A 17,664-nucleotide genomic window follows, 5' to 3' on the forward strand; every position below is an offset into this window, starting at 1 on the left:
ACAAGAGCTATGCAATAACTCCAATACACTAGAGCAACACTCGCACGTGATCAAAGCCTCCCAAGTGCTACAAAAGATATAATCAAGCAATAAAGCTAGTTCCTTTGTGTGAATTGTGATAGCGCCTTGAGAGAGTGCAAGAGAAAAGAGTGTGTGTTGTGTTCTTGTGATCTCTGATCTTGGAATCATGACTCCCATCGGGTGTAAAGCGATCAAGAGCCTCCAAGTGTGTGGAGAGTCTTAAACCAAAACTTGAGTTTGATCTCAGTGATCGCTTGAGCAAGAGTTAAGAGAGACCCGATCCTTAGTGGACTCCTCAACAGAGACGTAGATTTCTTTGTGAAACTGAACTTCGATAAACAAATTGCCATGTATTTCTTGTGTTCATACAATTGCAATTTTCTTTACTCCTTTCCTCCCTAAGTTCTCCTTCCACTGATCATCTTTATATTCTTGTATTGCCCAAGGTCTTAATCTCCCTCTCATTCAAAAGATCAATTACGTGCAAGAAGTACTTATCTCTTCACTCCGATTAACTTGTCTAGTGTTCTAACCTCTAATTGGATCAAGCTTTTGTTTTTAGTGTTAAATTTTAGTGTTTGTCTATTTAGTCCCCTCTAGGCGACTATTAGTATCAAAGCTCAGAACTTCATTTAGGGCCTAACAATTCAAAGTGATGTCTAAGAAAGGATCCCACGAAAGCAAGAGGACACCATCGGGAAACAAGCACAAGGAGAAGAGTGGGAATCCGTTAGCTCGGGTTCTAAGTCTACAAGAGAAAGGACGACAAGAAGATGAAGAAGGTTGTCTAATACCAAAGTGCCACATCAAGCTCAAGTAGCAACAAATCCACCTATAAGAGGCGGCATCAACAAAAGACAGTTAAATTGAACTATTCTCGAATGTCTTTCCATTATTCTTGCATTCCTTCCAATACTACTAATCCCTTACTATGAGTTCAGTTGAAAAACCACCACATTTTGATTCTTATGAACCTGCAACCATATACTTAGCAAACTAGTTAGATCACAATGTTGTGTTGGTCATTAAACACCAAAACCACTATAGAAATGGCATATATCCCATTTCCCTTCCAATCTCCCCCTTTTTGGTGATTGATGCCAACACAACCAAAGTGAATACGAAATTTCTGACTTACTAACTTGTTTTGTATTTGTCATATGTTCATAAGATGCAAATTTCAGAACTAAGTTGGGTGTAAGTTTATAGCAATTTTGACATGTTAGACCACATTAGCCACCACTTGCTTTTGATTTTGCAAATCAAATTCTTTTCAAAGTTTTGAAAATGTCCTCCCACTATGACAAAGAGTATTTTCTTTCGAAATTCTCCCCCTTTGGCAAATTTGAGTTCAAAAAGATTTTTCCCTCTTTGACATAAAGAAAATTTTCCTTTTGGTAAATTTTCCCGCTTTTATCACTTTTCATAAGATACTCTCCTATTAGATGTCAAGAGGGTTTTCATACAAATTGATAAATTTAAAGTACATAATTTTAAAAACTTTAAAACGCAAGTGGTGGTCCAATCCATTTGCTTTGACCATATAATTTCTCCCCTTTGGCATCAAACGCAAAAAGCGGAGACATTCAAGTGGCCTTTAACATTACTCCTCATAAGATATGTCTACTAAAATATGAATATGAACAATAAAAACATGAATCAAAGCAAATGGTCTTTGGTGCCGAATATGTAGTGGAAGCGCCTATCTTTTCCTGATTTTTTTATTTTCCTTTTAATTTGAGACTACACGCATAATAGACTTGAAACCATTGTTAGTTTCAAAAGTTCAACTTATAGAACATCCTCGCCCTAAATATGTGCATACAAGTGATGAATACTTGTCTAATCAATGCACTTGGACTTGTGAGGTCCGAGGGTGATTTCTACAATTAGAACCTTGGTACAAGCAAAATATGAACAACTGCAATTGTACAATTAAAAGAGCTATTATTGATCAAAGGTATAACAAATAAGCAATGTGTGCAATATTTCAATCCACATTGCGAGAATCAAGAATATTTAGCTCACTCCTAAACTCACAAATTTTTTTCCCATCTAAGGGCTTGGTGAAGATATCAACTATTGTTTATGGGTGCTCACGTGGTCTATAACGATATCTCCCTTTTATGAGTGATCTCTAAGAAAGTGGTACCGGATATCTATTGGTCTCTTGTTTATGATTGCTGAATCACAAAACAAGGCAACACAAGTATTATACAAAAAGAACATTTGTCCTTCTAAGCATCAAATCCTTTTGGGTTTGATGGTTCTCGAACGAAGGTCATGAAGAACAAGTCTTCATCATCCACAATTACAAAAATGTATCACCAAATGTAACATCATAATAATTACTTAAATCACATTAAATATTAAATAACATTGAAGTTTATATCATGTATCAACAAAGTAATATATGATATACATATTTATTACATCGATACCTTTGGCTTGCTCGAAGGAGAAAATGAGAGTGCAATCTCAATTCTGCATGAACAGTACTGAGGGTACTGTTCATCTATTTATAGGCACGGGACGCAGCTCGGATAAAAATACATTTGTGACCCTAACATATACACATAATCCTAATACAAAACATCAGGGATTAACTAGTCTTTTCCTCTTCGGCTCAACATCGTTTTTTACCTTCGTAACCACCTTAAGCTGAAGCTGCCATCCTTCGGTGCTTTACACATGCCGGTCCACCCTATATAAACAAATGAGTTGGTGAGAAATTACCACAACATTCATTACTATTGCATCGTTGTGCTGTTGAAATTTTTTACTGAAGCCGAAGCTTTCTATTTTCTTGTGCACTTGCTGTGTAAGCTTCGAACAATCGTCAAGTTAGTTGAATTTAGCTTCATCTTAAGGCCTGAAATGGCTAGGATCAGGTCTACTACTAGACTAACAAACAAAGGTGAGGATACTGAAGCAATTGAGATAGCTCCGATCTCAGAAGTAATGAAACGTTCCAGGCTGAATGTTCAAGAGGGAGAAGAAGTTGTCCCGGAGAAGGATGATGTTATTGTTGAAGCTGCTAGTGATGACGAAGAAGATGATGACATTGTGAGTCCAAGCAAGCCTAGCCATATTGAATTTGGAAAATCCACTATTAAGACAGAAGATTTGGTTTTAATGAAGAAGTTAGGATATTTTGGAAAAAATGATGATGAATTGATACGGTTCGCTGGGGACGAAGTAGTTCCAGAGCCAAGAAATGATGAAGTCGTTGTTTTTAAGAGCTTCTTCAGAGCGATACTTCGGTTCCCTCTGCACGAAATGATCGGTGAAGTTTTGGAGACGTTTGAATCTATCTTCATCAACTAACTCCAAACGCTATAGTCAGGCTTAGCGTGTACGAAGTCAAGGAAAAAGTGTTAATGCCAATGGATTCTGCAGAGTCCACGAGCTTCACTATCAAACCAAAGCAAGGGCATATGGCTTACATAAAAACTTCGGATGCTACAATTTTGCGTACCGGAAAGACACAAAGGCTCCAATGATTGGCTATCACACCAAGTGGCCTACCGGTTGGACAAATGAATGGTTTTATGTAAAAGCTGATGAGAAGAAAAGGGAAAAAATTATGAGCATGGTAGTGAGTTCCTTGAGATTAAGCTTCGGTATGATGAGGCCATGAGTAGGCGTGTAGGGAGGTTCTCGGGTTGATTTTGCTGAGATGGAGGTCAGACGAGTGATTCCTGCATTGCTATTAACAGAAACTGTAGCGGGTTTTCGGAAGCTAGTGGATTTTTGTGAAGGCCTCGTAGTGTTACCCTGCCTCGCTTTCTTGGTAGAGGTGTATGGGGCCCATACAACCCCATGGCAGATGGGTAACATGACTTGTGGGTACAGGGTACAACCTCTGCAGAGTGTAAAACTGGTATACTAGCCGAGCTCACGGTCATGAGCAGCTCAGGACTCTCGCATGATTAAATTATGGAACTTAAATTCAATTTGTCATTCGCATTGCATGAGATTTATTATTAATTTTGTTCTATTATTCTTATTATGGTTTGGTATTCACTTACATTTAGTAACTGCTAATAAAATTTGACCAACTACTAAAAGCAATGCTCAGCTTTAGCCTCTATTATTGACCAGCCTTACATTTCACATGAACTCCCACCTTTGGTGAGTTCATGCACATTATTCCCCACGACTTGTTGAGCTATGATCTTTTCTGAGCTCACACTTCCGATATATAAACCCCCATGAGAAGAATAGGTGGTTTAAGAGGAGCCACACAACGAGGAGTTCGACTTGATCTAGGTGGCATCTTCCAGTCGACTTTATGGCGACAAGGATAGACTTTAGTTCATTTTATATTTATCTTTTATTTTGTAAGACTTCCGCTATGTAATAAGTACTTTTATGATATTGTGACATTTATCTCTATACACTCTGTTGTTATATGTGTTGTCTTCTTTGGCGCATATATGAGATGCACCCAACTTTATCCCTTAAATCCGGGTGTGACAGAAGTGGTATCAGAGGAAATGTTGACTGTAGGACGAAACCTAGATAGAAATGGATAAAACCCTTACCTACTTACCTTCCTCTGATTCTTTCTATACTTATCTTGATCCTATCTCACCTTTTTCTTTTCTACTCTGATTACTCTTATCTTTTCTACTCTAAGACAAGATGGATTTCATACCTTGGAATCCTACATTTATGACCTTTTTAAGAGATAGGAGGCCTAAGACAAAATTAAAACTATTTTCTCTATTAAAAAAATGTTGGTTGATTGTGCTGATGATAAATGTCTGATTTGCTTCTTTGATTGATTGAAATATTATAGATGGGCATCTTAGCATGTACCACCATAAGGTAATGTATTAGCTTTAGTAGGTGACACGCTAATCTACTTAGCTAATAAATCCCCCAAAGTAACGTGCTTCGTAATTACTCACCTTGTCTACAATTCTTTCTTACCATATGTTTCTAACTCAGATGGTCAATACCAGGAAGGGTGGTGGAATTGATCTATCCCCAATCGACACAATCGAAGGATACTTAGACATAAACAACAACAAGCAGAGATGGATCCTCCAAACCCTCCACCAGCCAGAGCTGATCCAGCAGTTGCAGCCTAGATGCGGATAATGCAACAGATGGCTGATACAATGGTGGATATGCACGCACAGATGCGGCGGGAACGCCAAGAGATGCATCAAGAGAGGGAGGAGATGCACCAGGAGCGAAGGGTGCAACAGCAGCAAGCACCACTGCCACCACCACCACCACCAGTTCCACCCCGGGACAAGCACCGGGAGTTCATGAGCCACAAACCACCAACATTCTCCAGCTCTCCAGATCCTCTGCACGCTGATGATTGGCTGAAGTCTGTGGAGAAGATGTTGATTATTGCCCAATGCTCTGATCGGGAGAAGGTTCTCTATGCTTCTGGTCGTCTGACTAGTCATGTTACTGATTGGTGGGATTCTTACACTGTTGCCCACGATGCTACGGATACTATCACATGGACGGAGTTTGCTACTCAGTTTAGGAACTACCACATACCTGCTGGACTGATGAAGAGCAAGAAGAAAGAGTTTCTTTCGCTGAAGCAGGGGAGCATGACAGTCAGTGAGTATCGCGATAGATTCATTCAGCTCTCTAGATATGCACCGGATGAAGTGGCAGAAGATGAGAGGAAATAGGAACACTTCATCGAAGGACTCAATGGACCTCTGCAGTATGCTTTAGTGGCTCACACCTTTCCGTCATTCCAGAGGCTGCTTGACAAGGCCCTAGCTATTGAACACAAGCGTGTTCAGCTAGGAGATTTGAAGAGGAAGGCGATATTCCAGGGTTAGGGAAGCAGCAGCGTTCGTCCTCGCTATGTCCCACCCTAGGGTACACCGGTTCACACTGGAGGAGGCCAGCGCCCAGCTCAGTGCACACCACAGGGGGCTCCACCGACTCGTTAGGCTGCCCCCACTGGCACCCCGACAAAATTCTCAGGACAGAGTGCTGGTACCACATGCTATAAGTGTGGTAAGACTGGGAATTATGTTAATGTTTGTCCACAGAGGATTGCTACTACACCCGTTCAGAACAAGCAACAGACTCTAGGATCTGGCAAGGGATTCACTATTGCCAGGGTTAATCAAGTCAGCGCTGATGCTATTGCTGAAGGGGTTGACATCGCACTTGGTATGTTTTATATTAATGCAATTCCTGCAACAATATTATTTGATTCTAGTGCTACACATTCATTTATGTCTGCTCGATATGCCAACACAAATGAGTTACCACTGAAAAATATGAAAACACCAATGGTAGTAATTACACCTAAAGGGCCTGTTGAGGCAAATTATATGACACATAGATAGACATTGACAATTATGGGAAGAGAATTCTGGGCTACCCCTATAATATTAGAGTAAAACAGTATAGACCTGATCCTTGGTATGTCATGGTTAAGAAAGGCAAAGGTTGTTATACAATGTGGTAGGGGTACTGTAGAACTCACCAGCCCTAAGGGAGAAAGATTTGAAGTTGAAATTACAGTAACTACCTCTACCAGACGTGCAGTATTCTTAGTAGATGGGAAGTTTGTTGGTGAAAACATCCGTGTGGTTAGGGATTTTCTAGATGTCTTTCCAGAGGAGTTACCTGGGATGCCACCAGATAGGGAAGTTGAGTTTGTCATTGATCTCTTACCTGGGACTGTTCCTATTTCTAAACGGCCATACAGGATGTCCGTAGAAGAGTTAAAAAAACTTAAGAAGAAGTTAATAGAGTTACAGGAGGCTGGGTACATTCGTCCGAGTTCCTCACCTTGGGGAGCGCCGGTTCTGTTTGTACAGAAGAAAGATGGATCACAAAGGATGTGTGTGGATTATAGATCCCTTAATGAAGTTAAGTATCCGTTACCCCGAATTGAAGATTTATTTGATCAAATGAGAGGTGCTAGGGTATTCTCGAAGATTGATCTCCGATCGGGTTACCATCAAATGAAGATTAGGCCATCTGATATTCCCAAGACAGCTTTCTCAACCCGATATGGTTTATATGAATTCACAGTTATGTCATTTGGACTAACTAATGCACCAGCCTATTTTATGAATCTGATGAATAAGGTGTTCATGGAGTATCTTGACAAATTCGTCGTGATATTCATCGACGATATTCTTATTTATTCCAAGGGTGATAGTGATCATGAGGAACATTTGCGATTAGGTGCTACAAAAGCTACGGGATAATCAACTTTACGCCAAGTATATCAAATGTGAGTTCTAGATTGACGAAGTACCATTCCTTGGACATATCATTTCTAATGGTGGGATATCAGTGGATCCTGCTAAAGTCAAGGAGATAGTGGAGTGGAGCATACCTAGTACAGTTACTGCAGTCCGGAGTTGCTTGGGACTTGCAGGCTATTATCTGAGATTTATTGAAGGGTTCTCTAAGATTGCTAAGCCTATGACCTCACTCCTAGAGAAGAGGAGAGAGTTTAAGTGAGACCGGAAGTGCCAAGATAGCTTTGATCACTTAAAGATGAGATTGATGTCACCCCCCAGTGTTGGTTATGCCAGATCTACAGAAGGGATTTGACATTTATTGTGATGCATGTGGCCAAGGCTTGGGATGTGTGCTTATGCAAGAAGGACATGTGATTGCCTACGCGTCTTGTCAGTTGCGGAAACATGAGTTGAACTACCCCACTCATGATTTAGAACTGGCAGCCGTAGTGCATGCACTTAAGATATGGGGACATTATATTATGGGAATCAAGTGCCAAGTGTACACCGATCACAAGAGTTTGTAGTACATATTCACTCAGAAGGATCTCAACCTTAGGCAACGCCGATGGTTGGAGCTCATAAAGGATTATGATTTGGAGATTCATTATCACCCAGGCAAGGCGAATCTGGTTGCAGATGCCTTAAGTGGAAAGGAACATGTCCATTCAGCTATTGTTGCCCAGCTACCCGATGAGATTGTTGAGGATTTCAGGAGACTCAACCTAGGAATTGTTACACTCACTGAAGGAGTCACTATTGATGTGGAACCTACCTTGGAACAAGAAATTCGCAAGGGTCAGATTTGTGATGCTAAAATCCAAGAGATCAAGGATCTGATTACTGAAGGTAGAGGCCCAGAGTTCACGGAGGATGAGCAAGGCATAGTATGGTTTAAGGACCGGATATGTGTTCCTGAGAATGATAGCCTTCGTGAGACTATATTGAAGGAAGCCCATGATTCTGACTGCTCCATTCATCCTGGTAGCACTAAGATGTATCAGGATTTGAAGCAGAAATACTAGTGGTATGGGCTGAAGAGGGATGTGGCTACACATGTGGCTATGTGTGATGTGTGTCAAAGGGTTAAGGCTGAACATCAAAGACCAGTTGGACTATTGCACCTGTTAAAGATACCCGAATGGAAGTGGGAAGATATTGGTATGGATTTCATTACTGGATTGCCTCGCACCCCGAAGGGATATGATTCCATATGGGTGATTGTGGATAGACTGACCAAAGTGGCTCATTTCATTCCGGTCAAGACTACTTATAAAGGCTCTCAACTAGCAGAGTTATATATGGCTCGGATTGTGTGTTTACATGGAATACCAAAGAAGATCGTATCTGATAGAGGATCACAGTTTACCTCTAGATTTTGGAAGAGTTTCCGTGAGAATATGAATACTAAGTTGAGCTTCAGTTCAGCCTATCACCCTCAGGCTGATGGCCAGACTGAAAGGACTAATCAAGTACTTGAAGATATGTTGAGAGCTTGTGCCTTTCAGCATGGAGGTAGTTGGGACAAGAGTCTACCATATGCTGAGTTTTATTATAATAATAGTTACTAGGCCAGTCTTAAGATGTCACCATTTGAAGCTTTATATGGCAGGAAGTGCAGAACTCCTCTATATTGGGATCAGACTGGAGAAAGACAGTTCTTTGGGCCTGAACTTATTCAAGAGGCAGAAGAACAAGTCCATATAATTCGGTAAAACTTGAGGGTAGCTCAGACCAGGCAAAAGAGCTATGCTGATAATAGAAGACCACTGGAGTTTGAGGAAGGTGATCATGTGTACATCAAGGTGTCACCACTTCGTGGAATGAGGAGATTCAAAAGTCAAAGGCAAATTGTCCCCTCGTTTTATTGGACCCTTCAGAGTCTTCAGGCGAGTTGGAGAGATGGCCTACCAGCTTGAGCTACCTGATAATCTATTTGATATATATGATGTATTCCATGTGTCACAACTCAAGAAGTGTCTCTGTGCCTGAGGAACAGTTACCAATGGAAGAACTCAGTGTTCAGGGTGATTTGACTTATACGGAATATCCTATCAAGATTCTTGACACTTTGACTCGAGTTACAAGAAATAAAGTGATAAAGATGTGCAAAGTGCAATGGAGTCACCCAAATTTGTACATCATATAATAGGAGTGTTTTGCCTCTATTTAATTGAGCATGAGAATAATCCCATTCAAAGATTATAAGTAACTAATGACACTTAAATGAAATATGCATCATGCTGAGGTTTTATTTTGTATGCATTTTGTGACAATATAAAAATAATGTAAAAAGAAATATATTAATACCCAAATTGGAATTTAAGATCTAAAGAAAATTCTAGGATTTGAGAAAAGAGAAGAAAGAAAATACTATGTGAATAAAAATAAGTATATAAAAATATATTATTCCTACACAAGGATTTGAATTTGTACATTTGACTCAAAGGTGAAACTCATAACAGGATTCAAATTAAAATTGGAGATTCAAATAAGAAAATCAAAAAGAAAAGGGAAAATACAAAAGAAAAAGGAAAAACAGCTAATTGGGCCGCTCGGTCTTATTTCGGTCAATTCTATCTTTCTTCCCCCGTGCAGCCCAACTCACTATGAGCTCCTGGCGCTGACCGCACGGGCCCACGAGCAGTCTCTCAAGCTGTGCTCGCTTCTCCCTTTTCTTCCACTAGCACGCGGGCCCTCCTTGTCATCCGCCCGTACGTGCTGTTGCACGTTCTTCCTCCCCGCGCGCTAACGACCCGGAGCTATCGCCGCGGATCCCGCCTACGCTAGCAGCTCGCCTTCAACCACCCTGCCCACTCCCTGGGCATAAAGCTGACGGCCTTGATCAAATCCAGTGTACCCCTTTTATGTGATCAAATCCAGACCGTGGGATTCGGATCCGGCGGCCTGCGCGGCATACCGCTTCGCCCCATTTGGCGATCTAATATGTACCACCCATCGTAGATCGGATGGCCCGTCAGCCGTGTCAGATTTGCGTATGAGTCCCTGGGTTATTTAAGAATCAACCCACAGTCCTCTTGGGTAGGAATCTGTGTCTAGGAAATTGTTGTAAATCAGCCCCTGCACTTTTCGGTATTTATCTCGCAGACCATGGAGTTAGGAAAAATGAGACAAATTGATTTGGAAATGGATTTTTAATATAAAAATAAATGCTAGAACTTATTTAATTCATAGAAAGTTCATACTTAGTCCAAATTAATCCATTCCAGTTTCTATAATTTTGTAATATTATTGTTTATGTTTTGACATGAAAACAATGATAAAATTGATTTCTTAATTAATCATATACCAAGCACATAAAACTTTTAGAAATTCATAACTTAAAATCTATAACTCCAAAATTAATGATTCCTATTCCTATGATCTTATTTTAATATATAGATTATTAATATGTATTTTTTATACATGTTTGGTGTGATGTTAATTTTATCTTTATAATATGTTTGTTTGTATTGTGGCGAGTAGAAGAGACAGTGGCTGAGGATCCCGGTGTTCAGCAGATAGAAGTTGCTGAGCAGGAGCTCATTGAAGGCAAGTTATACCCTTGACCACTTTTACCCAATAATGTTCTTTAATATCACATATTCATGCATAGGTTTAATTTTGATGGGACTCAATAGGTCACCCTAGACTGGTTATCCTTTTACCTTGTTTACCCCTGAATCATTTGGATAGTTTTGCTATTGCTTTATATGGTTTTGGGTTAAATATTACATTATGTCCATGTTCCAATTATTCTGTTATTTTATTTATATTCATGTCAAGATCATTATTTTTAATTGGAACATTGAGCTTAACTTTAGAAACACGTGCCACCACAAGGGTGGAATGTGACACCCTTGGCTGATTAATTAGGAAAGCTAGTGGAAGACTACCTTACCCGAAAGGGGCAAGGGCAGTAGGGGAGTAGGCATGTAGGGAGGTTCTCGAGTTGATTTTGCTGCGATGGCGGTCAGACGAGGGATTCCTGCATTGCTATTCCTAGAAATTGTAGCGGGTTTTCGGTCAAGTGAGCCGCTAACTTCCTAAAAGCTAGTGGAATTTTGTAAAGGCCTCATAGTGTTACCCTGCCTCGCTTACTTGGTAGAGGTGTATGGGGCCTGTTGGTCACTTGTTCTCAAAAGCTATGAATCAAGAACAAGGCAACACAAATGTTAATGGTTAAAAATCTTCGTCCTTCGTAATATTATCTCCCTTAGGATATAATGATCTTCGGACGAAGGTCATGAAGGACGTACCTTCATCATTTCAACATGCAAAGATATAAATAGGGACATATGAAACGTAGAAAGAGTATGAATAATCATTTTAAATCAATATATTATTCACTTTATCATTATATAATCATGAACAAACATCAATGATGTTTAAATTACATTTGTACCTTCGACTTGAGAGAAGGTAAAAATTTTGAAGTGACACGTGCGCGATTACAAGTCAGCATGAACAGTACGGGGTACTGTTCATCTATTTATAGGCACGGGACACACCCCGAACAAAATTATATTTGTATCCTTGATAACTGACCATAATCATAATACAAATTATTAGGGACTACGCGATATTTTCCTTTTTAAGTCGGTGCCACCCTTCGTCTTAAGTATGCCATTATGTCGAAGCTCTTTCAATTGTAGCTTCGGCATATATCTTCATGTCATATCTGCTTGCATATCGTCCTGCCGAAGGTGTTTTTTGCTTAGAGGACCTTCGGCGGAGAAGAAGACCCCCAATAGTAGCCCCTTCGCGGTGCTAGATCGTTTTTTCATAACGAGCTCGATCCGCGAAAAACTCGAAGGCTTCGGAATGCCGAAGGTCCGAAAAACACCTTCCCTGGGCTCATTGCCGAGAAACGATTACAATATTCCAAACGTCGAGCGGTCCACCGTTCAGCGAGTGCAAGCGGCCTGGCGGTTCGCCTTCCCCTGCAGCACTATATAAACAGACGGGTTAGTGAGGAGTTACCACAACATTCATTGCCATTGCACTGTTGTGCTGTTAAAAAATTTAACCATAGCCAAAACTCTTTGCATTGCGCCTTTGAGCAAACGCTTCATCATTCAAACGCTTCATCATTTAAGGTTAACTTCGTGAGATGGGTTAGCTTCGTCAAACGGTAAAAACCATCGAAATGGCCAGAGTGCGATCAACTGCTAAAGTGTCTCGTGAGGGGGATGAAACTGAGGCCGCTGAAACAGCACCGATTTTAGAAGTAATGAAGCGATCAGGGCTGGTTGTGGCTGACGAAGGTGCTTCTAATGCCGAAGCTGAATAGACTGTGGTTGAGGGTGAAGATGGTGAGAGTGAAGAAGACTACAACATTCTGATCCCAACAAAGCCTAGTCATCTGGATTTTGAAAAATCTACTGTGACTGAAGATGACATGCATATGATGATGAAATTGGGCTATTTTGGAGAGGCTGAGAGTAAGCTTATTTGATTTGCTGGAGAAGAGACTGTCCCAGAGCCGAAGAAAGATGAAGTTATCGTTTTCAAGAGCTTCTTCAGAGCGGGGATGCGATTTCCCCTTAATGAGATGATAGTGGTAGTTTTAAAGAACTTTGAAATATATCTTCATCAGCTGACTCCCAACGCTATTGTTTGGCTCAGCGTCTTTATCTGGGCACTTTGAAGCCAAGGGATGAGCCCAGATGCCGAAGCTTTCTGCCGAGTGCATGAGCTGCACTATCAGACGAAGGCCAGGGCCGATGGCCTTCAGGAAAATTTTGGTTATTACAATTTTGCGTATCGAAAGGATACAAAGGCACCAGTCCTCATCTACCGCACGAAGTGGCCGACTGGTTGGAAAAATGAGTGGTTCTATGTGAAGGCTGACGAGAAAGAGAGGAAGAAGCTGATGACCATGGTTATGAGTCCTATGAGTTTAAACTTCGGAATGACTAGGCCTTTATGTAATATGCAACTGGGGTCACCCTGTCAGTTGGCTGAAGTGGAATTTAGAGTGGTAGCTGAGCAGATCAGTACCAGGGACTTGGTGCAAGAATACTTGGCGAACAGAACATGTCCTACATCAATTGGCTGGGGAATGCCGAAGAAGAAGGAAGCGGGGAAGAAGCATGAACTTGTTTGACTTGCTTACCACTTCAAATTTGAGAAACAATTCAATAAGCCTTGCAAAGAATGGCTAGACATGATTGAGACCATGTGAAATGAAATACTTGGGAATTATACCAAAAAGGAAGACCAATTGATGACCGCAGCCTTCGGTACCCGGCCGAAACAAAGACTGAACCGGGTAATGGACACCTTGAATTTTGACTATCCAGATTATGAAAAAACTTGACAAAGGAGCCGAAGGGGTTAAAAGAAAAAGGGTTGTCAGCATTCTGAGCAGGCAAGCTGCTAGAATGGTAAAGGAGGACAAGAAAACTTCAAAGAAGACAAAAACTACTCCTGAGCCGAAGGTGGCAGTGTCAAAAAAGAGGAAGGCTGAAGCTCCAGAGCCAAAGGGGACTGAGGCAACGGAAGAAACTCATTCAACACCTCCTGCTGCTGAAATAGCAGATATTCTAAAGGTAATGACTGAATCCTTACCCATCAAGCTGCTAAGTCCTCTGGGCCAGAACTGACGAAACTTTTACAGAAGAAGGATGAGCCTTCGGCTACAATGGAGAAGGCTAACGGTCGGAAAAAACGAAGAAATGTTAATGTCATGCAAGCCATTGAGCGGACACCACCGCTGGCCTCGGCATCCAAAATAACACCTATCGCAAGTGCCGAGGCCACTGCCGAAGTTGCCAATCTTGAAAGTACACTATCAGGAATTGATAAGCTTCTTTCGGATATGGCTGCAGAAGAGATAGCTGCGGCTGCAGAGAAAGTCATGGCCGCAGTGCCTAACAAAGGGAAAGAGATTGCTGATGCTGCTTCAGAAGAAAGGGACTTTAACCTTCGGAACCTGGTGGGTCAAGAATTGTCCGAGGCTGAGAAGAAGGAGCTACATGAATATGGGATATCCTGTGGCTACCAGCCAGGAGCTATGCTCTTTGGTGGAATTGACGAAGGAGCCTTAGGATGCATTCGCGATTGTGCCGGGGCAAAGATAATCAGCACTCTATCAAAGAGTGTCAGTTTCCCGAAGCTTGAGGCTGATATTAGCGGCTACCGGCGACAACATATCGTCGGTAGTCTGTTTTATTCCAATTTCAAGGTAAAATTCTTTTTGCCTAGATTTCTGTTATATTTGTGGTGAATCAAAATTTTCTGATGTTAGCTTATTTCCACAGAGTATGCTACTAAGTAAAGCATTGAGGATGCAACAAGACCTCGAGGATAAGAAAAATGAAATCATAATCGAGGGCTTGGAGAGTAAAATTAAGGATTACGAAGCTTCTATAGAGAAGAAGGACTTCCCGCTTCAGGCAACAGAGGGTTCGCTTGCAGAAGTACAAGCTGAAAATGCTAGATTAAGTGAAGAGCTTCTCAAAAGCCAAACAACCTTAAAAGAAAAATGAGAGCTTCGAACAAGAGAAGAGAGATCTGCAAGCAAAATATGAAGCCGAAGCTGATAAAAATACAAAGCTGCAGAAATCTTTGAAGGACCTTCATGATGTATGTTTAAATTTTGGCAGCCGCTGCGTGCAACGGCTGAAAGAGGTCTTCAGCTCGGTTGGGGCCAGCTCTGAAGATATTACCCCTTCATCGAAAGACATACCAAATACCTTGAAACATATTGAAAATGAAGTTGATGCACTCGATGAAGTGATAGCTGGGCATGGTGACTTCTGTGCTTTGCTAGCTTCTCGCGGCACAGCTACTGCATTCTTGAAAGCCGGTTGCACGCATGCGAAGACAGTAAACATACCAACTTTTAGCTTGTCGCCATCAGATTTGATTGATATTCCTAGTGAAGCCCAAAGCATCGGAAACAGATTCATAACTCAAATTTGGGCTAAAGGTGGACGAGAGTTGGCTGGGGACGAAGCCCGGAACCTACTTAAACCAGTACGGAACTTATACCTGTTGCTTGCCTTGATTCTTATAATTACTTTTACCTTATACCATTGTTTGTCTACAGGATAGCGGTGCCGAAGATTGATAACCCAAAGCACATTCCGAAGGTTGCTGAGATGAAGCTTCTCTTTAAGCCTTCCTATATAGAGCTTAGGAAAATTTGCATCATCTTTGCAAAAGATTGTAATCGAGAATTAAACAGTACTGTGTATATTTCTCCATACCTTGTAATATATTTTTACCTTTTCATTCATGTACGAATTGCTTTGCTGTGGACGAAACTTGTATCTTTTGAGCCGAAGGCGAAAAACACCTTCCCTTCTTTTCGTACACATCGAAGCATGTCCTTGCATAAAATGTGTATGTTTGAAATGAAGCTTCTTCGTGTTCATCGAAGCACTATCGTCGAAGCCATAGTATTTCTGTTCGTGCTTTATGTCATGATGATGATGATCCTACGAATGTCTAAATGAATGTCTGTATGAATGCAATGCATGATGTGATTTAATATGCAAATGAATGTCCCAAACGCACATGAAGACACACCCAGACTCTGCATCCCCTTAGGAACGACTTTGGAGTCTTTAAGCTCTGCATTCCCTTAGGAACGACTTTGGAGCTTCTTCACCTTCTATTTCGGTGGCATTTAAGCTCTGTATCCCCTTAGGAACGACTTTGGAGCTTCTTCACCTTCTATTTCGGTGGCATTTAAGCTCTACATCTCCTTAGGAACGACTTTGGAGCTTCTTCACCTTCTATTTCGGTGGCATTTAAGCTCTGCATCCCCTTATGAACGACTTTGGAGCTTCTTCACCTTATATTTCGGTGGTATTTGGCTCTACATTCCCTTAGGAACGACTTTTGAGCTTCGGAACATACGATGCGCTCCCTTAGAAACGACTTTTGCAGCTTCGGAACTTACGCTGCGCTCCCTTAGGAACGACTTTTGTAGCTTCGTCATCCTTGGGATGATTACCGCTCTGCATCCGCTTAGGGACATCTTTTGAGCTTTTCCCTGTTTTCTTTTGCACTCGATGGTGCAGAGTCTGATATTACATATTACATCTTTGGGGGATTTTGGCTTGCCGTCCATATCCTTCAATCTGTAAGAACTGGGTCTTGACGAAGATACTACCAGAAAAGGACCTTTCCACTTTAGTTGTAACTTGCCCACTATATCTGGGTTGGCTATTCTCCGAAGCACCAAATGACCTGGCTTGATGTTTTTCAACCGAACTTTCCTATCACGCCATTTTATTGTTTCGACCTGATACTTATTGATGTGTTCTATGGCCTGAAGCCTGGTCCCTTCTATAGTGTCTTTTGTTATTTGAGAATCAGCTTCGTCCTCTGCTGAAGCTGTGGTTCTTATTGATCCTGTCTTTGCTTCTTCTGGTGTTATTGCTTCATCACCGAACAAGAGCTTGAAAGGTGTAAAACCTGTTGACCTTGAGACAGTTGTGTTATGGCTCCATACCACTTTGATCAACTCTTCTAGCCACTTTCCTCTAGGTTGATTGAAGATTAACTTCATTATTCTTGTTATTATGATTCCATTTGTTCTCTCTACTAACCCATTTGATTCTGGATGTCTTACTGATGCAAAATGAATTTTTGTACCAATTCGGTCACAAAAATCTCTGAACGTTTCAGCATCAAATTGAGTTCCATTGTCAACAGTTATTGCCTTCGGCACGCCGAAGCGGCAAACAATATTTTGCCAAAAGAATTTCTGTACTGTGGCTGAAGTTATTGTGGCTAAAGGCTTTGCTTCGATCCACTTAGAGAAATACTCCACTGCCACGACGACGTATTTCAAATTTCCTTGTACTGGTGGAAGTGGACCTAACAAATCCAGACCCCACCTTTGCATTGGCCAAGTTGGCTGTATTAGCTGAGTTAAGGACGAAGGTTGTTTCTGGTCTTTTGCACATCTTTGGCAATTTTCACATTTTTGAACCAGATCTGCTGCATCCGAAGCTGCCTTCGGCCAGTAAAATCCTTGTCTGAAAACCTTCCCCAGCAAAGGCCTAGACCCAATATGAGACCCACATAATCCTACATGTATTTCCTTCATCAATTCTTGACCTTCGGTTCTGAACAAACACTTGAGTAATGGAGAGCAGACTCCATTTTTATATAACTCGCCTTCTATGATCACATATGGTCTTGTTCTTGCTTCCATTCTTTTATTATAAACTTCGTCATCGGAAAGACAATTGCCTTGGAGGAAGGATATAATCTCAGTCCTCCAATCTTCACTATGTACAGGTGATATTGCAAGCACTGCCCTCTCCATAAGTTTGACTGAAGGTGCTTTTATTATCTCAAAAAACACTTCCGAAGGTAAAGGGAGCCCCTGTGCCACTGACTTAGCTAGTAAATCCACATGCTCATT

Source organism: Zea mays, chromosome 6 (assembly GCF_902167145.1).
Source record: "Zea mays cultivar B73 chromosome 6, Zm-B73-REFERENCE-NAM-5.0, whole genome shotgun sequence".
Taxonomy (NCBI): Eukaryota; Viridiplantae; Streptophyta; class Magnoliopsida; order Poales; family Poaceae; genus Zea; species Zea mays.